The sequence below is a fragment of the Elephantulus edwardii genome, unplaced genomic scaffold (assembly GCF_000299155.1).
Source record: "Elephantulus edwardii isolate Elephantulus edwardi_28Jun2011 unplaced genomic scaffold, EleEdw1.0 scaffold00090, whole genome shotgun sequence".
NCBI lineage: Eukaryota > Metazoa > Chordata > Mammalia > Macroscelidea > Macroscelididae > Elephantulus > Elephantulus edwardii.
In genome coordinates, this window is record NW_006399840.1 from 5128685 (window position 1) to 5135773 (window position 7089).

Consider the following 7089-nt stretch of genomic DNA (forward strand, 5'->3'; position numbering starts at 1 on the left):
TATTATCAAAGCATCTCAGTTACATGTTCCATCAATTTCTGACTGCAACTGTTGATAGAAATAATCTATTTTTCTTCTCCTTGGCTCTTGTTGTAGGCTCATAAATTTGAATGATAATGGTTTTAACAGGTCTTCCTTATATGCATATGAATATTATCCTCTCACTTACAATACTGTATTTCAAGAGGGTCTAGAAAAGGCCTTTTTAACTATGGAAGTGACCCTGTTATTTCTCACCTCATCTCCAGCATAGTAGGTCATATGATCTTGGGATTCAAAATGTCCCATGCCAATCCATCTCATTTCACTAATACCTAATATATCAATATTTATGCATTCCATTTCTTTCTTTACAATGTTCAGTTTTCCTACTTTCATGCTTCTCACATTCTACGTACCAATTGTTAATTTCTTCTTATAACTATTTCTTCTCCTTTGTGTTTTTACATTTGAGGGCTGAACTTCAGTTACCATATCTGTTAGTCTACTCTAAGTGTGCTCTGCTGTACATAGAGTTTTCATAGGCCAGTTCTATTTCAGAAGTGGATGGCCAATCCTTCTTCCTAGTCTGTCTTATTTAGATGTTCACTATTAGAGGAATATCTGACAGACAAGTATTTTTACCTAGCATGTGAAAGACACTTCCCTTACAGAAACAACCAACACATTCACTGCCCACCCATCCCAAGCACATGTAACTTGTCTCTACCCTTTCCCTGCTACCTCCCCATTCCTTGCACACCAGGCTACCTGGTCAAGCCCTCCCTTCCCCAGCCACCTTGTAATATGATCACCAGTCACTTCTGTGATGCCTTACACTACACACTGCTACTGGTCTCTCACACTGCTGTCCATCTCTTGTTTAGGAAGATGTAAGTCTAAATACCATGTGCCAACTTCAGAGAAAGAGTTTTGCTTGAGGCTGTACTGAGGGAAGATTCTGGCCAGAGCTTCTGCTAAGTTCTGTGACTTACTGTCTCAGTTTACATTGCTGACACAGTGTGATAATTCCAAGGTTGGGACAGGTCGCTTCTAGATCTGATGTTGTGGTGGTGTCTGTTTGGCTTGAGGGCTGAAGTAGATTTGAGACTGAAGATATCCTTTCCCAAAAGATGAGATTAAACTACCTGATTACCTTCTGGGAGAAAGGTGTTACCTGATCAAGAAGATTAAAGAGAGCTCTCAGATACCGTCTCCTGTGATTCTGTGGGTTCCTGACACTGTGTGTGTGTGTGTGTGTGTGTGTGTGTGTGTGTGTGTGTGTGTGTATGTGTGTGAAGATGTCACTCAGTTTGAAAGCCGGATCCTGAATTGCCTCTGAAAACTTACTGGAGGGTTCAGCTAGCTTCTTTCTGATTCAACAGTACACACCAATAACTAAGCAACTGGAATGCTAAAGGTACCAAAACTATATCATCAAGATTGTCAGTTGAATAGATTTGAGAATGACTGTTTTGGAAGGTGCACTGGTAATGCAATAGTTAAACACTTGGCTGCTAATAGGAAGAACTAAATCAGGAGAGAACGATGTAACAATAACTTCTTTAAGGACGATAGTTTTGGTAACCCTGTAAAACAATTCAAGACAATGGCAAAGAGAACTATTTTGGACATTATTGAGCTTAAGGTATCAACTGCACAAGCAAGTGGAAAGACTGTAGAGGTCTCCAAGTGCAAGCTGGACTTAAAAGAAGGTTTGGACTGAATTTACAAACCTAAGTGTAGACCCAGAAAGCTATCTCTAGTTGATAATAAGAGCCCCAATAAAAAAGACATCCCATTGTAAACCAACATGAGTGAATAGTGAGGTTTTTAAACACAGATGGCAAAGAGAAAAACATATGACTTGCTTAAACCCAAGGAGATGTCTACTAAATTTAAAGAAATCATGTGTGTGTCTATTGCCTCAGGTAATTTGGAGAGTTCTTTCACAATTATTATTCTTCTGAATTTTTGTTTATTTGTTTGTTTGTATTTCTCCTGCTTAGCAGCAAGGATTCTGAAACTTCATCTGACATACTTTGGACATGTTGCAAGGTGGGATGAGTCCTTGGAGAGAGACGTCATGCTTGGGAGGGTGGAGGGTAAGTGCAAGAAAAGAAGACCTTCGATGAGGTGGATTGATTCAGTGACTGGGTTAATGAGGATAGGTGTGTTGGAGACAATAAGGTTGGCACAGGATAGAGCAGGGTTTAGGGCTGTTATACATAGGGTCGCTATGAGTCACAAGCAACTCATTGGCACATAACAACAGCATTTATATTCACTGAATTTTTTTATTGAGATTTTCATGAAAGTTTATAGAGAACTTGGATTTCCCTTCATTCATTGTTGCCTATTTTCCTCCCTGCCTGCCCTTCCCCTCAGTTTGCTTTTCTCTTTGAAAAGAAAAAAAATAAAATTCTTTCATTGTTACACAATCCCCCGCAGTCCACTTTACTATTGCCGCTCTTATTCTGGACTCCCGTCATGCAAATCATACCTAATTATATATCCCTTTTAAACAGTTCTCTCCCTCATCTGTTTCAATGAAGTGTACATTACTTATCCCCTCTTTTCTTTGTTTCCCCCTAGCCCCGATGTCAGTCCTATTTTATAACAGTGGCATTATGTCCTTTTGTGACTGAGATATTTTACTCAGCATAATGTCCTCCAGGGTCACCCATTTTGTGTAATATTTCATACGTTCCTTGGTTTTCTATGTAGCATAGTATTCCATTGTGTGGGCATACCAGTGTTTCTCTATCCATTCGTTTGTTGATGTGTCCATCACAAAGAGTTGTTTCCAACTCTTAGCTATTGTGAACAAAGCAACAATAAACATAGGTGTGAATTTATTTTTAAGTCAGAAGATATAGATAGATAGATAGATAGATAGATAGATAGATAGATAGATAGATAGAGGGATGAGAGGGGAGTGTGGACTGCCTGAGGAGAGGGATGGTTTGAACCAGTTAAATCTAAGAGCAAAGACTATTAGATGATTGCATGTGTTTAATTTTGGTAAAATCATAGAATTTTTGTCCTTTGTCACTGATTTACTTCACATAATGTGTTTATGGCTCATCCTTGCTGTGGAGTTTGTCAGGACTGTTTACTCTTGGTTGACATAGTAATCTGTAGATCACATAATCAGATTGCTGCTTTTAGTAAGATAAGCGTTGCAGTGGCCCAGCTGTCTTCCTATGGAGGACATAGACAACAGCAAGGACACAAAGCTTCATCAATCTTGGATCTCTTGGCAACATAACCAACAACATTTTTCTGGTGAGACAAAAGAAATAAGCTTCCAAGTCTCTGCCAACACTGAAGATTAACACTGACCTTACTCCCTTGGGTGCTGGGATGAGGTCCTTCTTCAGCAACTTACTTTAAAATTATAGCACCTTATATCTTTTAAGCCCAGATAAAATTACTTTTTATAGCAAAGTGGGTTGATTGCTTTGAGCCAACCAATCAGTTAAAAATATTTTTGGAATCTCCTCTGTCTGTAAAGTATTATTTAGTTATTTATGATTTAAGAATTCAGAGCTTCCTTTCTATCTCTGTTCTTTGGTGAAACTTGTCACCCAGTGGTGTCACTTATGGGATACAGGACAGTAGACTGACCAAGGGACCATGTCAAAAGAGATGACATCAAAATGACAGTCTACAAAAATTTTAGGTGATGCTTCAACAGAAATTTATTTTTTTTTCTTTTCTTTTTTATTTTGGTGTACCGTCAAACTGAATCCAACTGGCACAGGAGGAGTTTGCCCCTCCTTCTCCAGCAAAGCATCTAGTGGATATGAACTGTGCACCTTCGGGATTGCAGTTCAGCTTCTTGCCACTAGGCCACCAGAGCTCCCTAGAAATTTATTATTTTTATAAAAATATCCACATGTTGTTGTCAGGTGCTGTTGAGTCAAGTATAACTCATAGTGTTGTTCATAACAGACCCTGTCCCATCTTGTTCTTTCTCATCATCTCTGACACACTTGAACCCATTGCTGCAATCACTGTGTCAACCCATTTAGTTGGAGGTCTTCCTCTCTTTTTCTGAACTTCCATTTTTGCAAACATGATGTCTCTTTCCAAGGAATGTTGTTGTTGTTGTTGTTATGTGCCGTCGAGTCGTTTGCGACTCATAGCGACCCTATGTACAACAGCCCTAAACCCTGCTCTATCCTGCGCCAACCACACTGCCTCCAACACACCCATCCCGATTACCCCAGTCACCTAATCAATCCATCTCATAGAGGGTCTTCCCCTCCTGTGCTGTCCCTCCACCCTCCCAAGCATGATGTCCCTCTCCAAGGACCCGCCCCTCCTTACAACATGTCCAAAGTATGTCAGACGAAGCCCCAGAATCCTTGCCTCCAAGAAGTAGCTTGGTTTAATCCTCTCCAAGATGAATCTGTTTGTTTTCCTGGCAGTCCATGGTACATTCAGCACTCTTCTCCAGCACCACAGCTCAAAAGCATCCACTCTCCTTCTGTCTTTCCTAGTCATTGTCCAACTCTCTGATGCATAACAAGCGATTGCAAAGACCATGGCCTGTATCAGGCGCACCTTAGTCTACAGAGAGACACCATTGTTCCTGAGTACTTTAGAGATGTCCCTAACAGCAGACTTTCCCATCGCGATACGCTTTTTGATTTCCTGACTGCTGGTGCCAAGAGTGTTGACTGTGGAGCCGAGCAAACTGAAGCTGTGAAGCCTCTCAATCTCTTCGTCATCCATCCTGACGCTGCCAATTGGTCCAGTGGTGAGAATCTTTGTCTTCTTGACATTGAGCCTCAGTCCATACTGAAGGCTGCAGTCCTTGACCCTTCGCAGCAAGTGCATGAGGTCCTCCTCAGTTTCAGCAAGCAGGGTTGTGTCATTTGCATAATGCAGATTGTTAATAGATCTTCCACCAATCCTGATGTCACAATTCTCCTCATAGAGCCCAGCCTCTCTGATAATCTGCTCTGCATACATGTTGAAAAGGTATGGAGACAGGATGCATCCCTGGCGTACACCCTTCCCAATTTTGAACCATGCAGTGTTACCCTGCTCTGTTCTGACTACTGCCTCTTGGTCCAAGTACAGGTTTCGCATCAGCACAATTAAATGTTCTGGGATTCCCATTCTTCTCAGAGCCAGCCACAGTTTGTTATGATCCACACAGTCAAATGCCTTTGCATAATCAATGAAACACAGGTAGACATTCTTCTGGTATTCTCTGCTTTCACCCAAGATCCATCTAACATCAGCAACAATATCCCTAGTACCACGACCCCTTCTAAACCCAGCCTGGACTTCCGGCAGTTCTCTGCTGATGTGCTGTTCTAATCGTTTTTGGATAATCTTCAGTAGAATCTTGCTTGCATGTGAAATAGCCTCTCCTAAAAACATGCATAGAGTATGAGAGATAAAGCTGCACCATCTTTATCTTACAAGAAACACTCTGGCTGCACCTTTTCCAAGATATATCTTTTTATTCTTTTGGAAGTTCATGAGATATTCAGTAATCTTCTCCAACAACATAGTCCAAAGGCATCAGTTGTATTATCCATATTCATTTTTATTATCCATATTCAGCTCTCAACTGTGTAGCAAGTGATTGAAAAGATCATGGTCTGATTCAGTCATATCTTTGTCTTCAAAATCATATCATTGCTCTTCAATATTTTGGAGAGGTTCTTGATTATGAACTTGCTCAGTACAATATCTTTCCTGTTCTTCTGACTGCTGATACCAAGAGAGAGTATTAATTGTTAATCCAAGGAAAATAAAATGATTGACAATGTCAATCCTTTCTTCATCTATCATGATGTTTTTTGCCTTTTGGTTCAGTGGTGAGGACCTTTGTTTTCTTGATACTGAGACGTAATCTGTTTTGAAGGCTATAGTCTTTGACCTTCTGCAGCAGAGGGTGTGTGTGTGTGTATACATACATTTATTTATATATATTTAAGGCTAGTTTACATGTGTCAATATTCTTAATTAGATTAAAATCTTATGCTAATTTGTTTTAATCTTCTAATGCATCTCAGTCAGAATTATAATTATTATCCAATGACACTTTGCATTACAAATTTTAATCTGTATGTGCTACAAATATGCACTGTTATTCTTGTTACAGCTGTTTTTATGACCATAGATCTTTAGCAAGATAAATAAACACAAAGCCTGCAAGAACAGACTTGCACATGGAAGATATTGGGAGAACTGCTAGAGATAGAGCAGAGTCACTATGAGTTGATTCAACTAAATGGTACATAATAAAAGTTTTGTCAAATGTGCTGATGTTTTAGCCACAATACTGTGATTAGAACTGTGAACCTACTTCAGTAAGGTTTTAAAGAATAAAGTCATAATTAGAAGAGGAGAAAATGAAAGAGTTGTCCATTCAGTGACTGCATGTTGTAACTAATAGTGCTGTAGTCCAATATAAAAATATTTTATAAAACATTTTGTTAAAGGGTCACACAATTGGCAGGGGAGGGATAGTAAAAGAAAAGAGAAAGATCCAGCAGGGATCGGGAAAGGGGGTAATGGTGGACATAGCTCAATAGTGATTTTTTTAAATTCTTTTATATTAGTTTACTTACAAGGTTCATACACATTGTTTTTCACAATGGTGATTAATTATATAAAGCATAATGTGTAGGAATGATTGTATGAAACACAATGTCAATGAAGGACAACGTGAAACACAATGTATATGAACTTTATAAGGAAACCAACATTAAATTTAAAAAAGCTTTTAAAAACCATTTTGTTAGTATTCACAGAATCTAAGATGTGATGTACTTAAGCACTCTTGAACGACATTTATCACATATTCTTCTTTGGTTAAATTTGGTAGTAAAGCTTACTAAGGTGGTTTCCTGCAGTCCAATTCCACCAGGTGTTCCAAAGGAGAAAGATGAATGGTTTCCTCGCATAAAGTTTGCTGCCTCAGAAACCAGCTGGACAGTCACTATAAGTCAGAGCCAACTCGAGGGAAGATGATTTGGGGTTTTAGTCGAAGTATTCTGTACAGTCTGGTACTGGAAGAGGTCTATGGGGTACAGGGTAACACAATGAGTTACCACATTGGGTAGTATAACACTTGTGTCG